Raw genomic sequence first — 1,123 nt, forward strand, 5'->3', positions numbered from 1 at the left:
TTCGGGTTATATATACAATTAACTGTACCCGACTGAGTATAGTAATAGCTCTGAGGTTAATTAAGAGACGCACATTGTAATAAATGTACGGTCCATATTTTACTTCAGATTTATGCAAGGAGCAGGTTCTGATAAAGGCGATAATAAACGAATAAATAACAACAGATGGGTAATGTATCAATTCACTACAGCTGTTTCCAACGAATTTTGTAATTGATTGGTGGAGACATTACATCATTAGAAAAACACTTTTTCCATCGCATGAATACATGAACGACGACATTCAAATACATTGCAAACACAGTTGGATAGAATAAGTACCAGGCTTAAAATAAAAAATTCTTCAAGGAGTTTTACTCCATCATGGCCACAGTCTAACAATGACTGAGGCAAGTAAAAGATACAAGATGAAAGACTGCTTATGTAACTGCCAACAACTCCACAAACATCTCCAACAGATTAGACATTAGCACCTGACTTCCACCCCGTATTACCATTACTTATAAAAACCAGAATAATTACCTCTACGTTCCTCTTGTATCGCACTTCTCCACCATTACAACTGTCACTGCTACGATATACAGTAATCCCTCGGATATCGCGGGTTTTACGTTCCAACCCCGCCCTCCGCGATAGGTCAAAATCTGCAATGTAGAAACAGTACTATATCGTATATTTTTATTATTATTTTTATAATTTGTATATTTTTTCTCTCTAGTTTCAGCTCAGAGCTGCGGTCATGCTGATGCACTGCCGTTAAAAAATGTGTGACCCTTACAGCACCTGAGTTTCCCAAGCGGTCACCCATCTAAGTACTAACTAGACTCGACGTTACTTAACTTCGGTGATCGGACGAGAACCGCTGCTTTCAACGTGATATGGCAGTAAGCAATATATTTATTTTTTTATAAATGCAAAGCAACACCACACTCGTTTCCCAAGTCTCGTTTTCCTTACAGTATGTGCGATTCCTTGTTTACTCATCTACAGTACATCACGTATTTTCTTTTAATATTATACCGTATTTTTATTTTAACATTTACCGTATTTTTATTTATTAATTCATTAACTTTTAGGCGTGAAATTGCTTATATTACCACAGAAATAATTAAAATCTAAAAAA

General features: G+C 35.8%; 1 pseudogene; it reads right to left on the reverse strand.

The window, feature by feature from the left end:
• Nucleotides 1–771: 771 nt before the first annotated feature.
• LOC115208875 lies at nucleotides 772–890 on the reverse strand (annotated as a pseudogene).
• Nucleotides 891–1,123: the final 233 nt, after the last annotated feature.

Source organism: Octopus sinensis, linkage group LG2 (genome assembly GCF_006345805.1).
Source record: "Octopus sinensis linkage group LG2, ASM634580v1, whole genome shotgun sequence".
In the NCBI taxonomy this organism is placed as follows: Eukaryota; Metazoa; Mollusca; class Cephalopoda; order Octopoda; family Octopodidae; genus Octopus; species Octopus sinensis.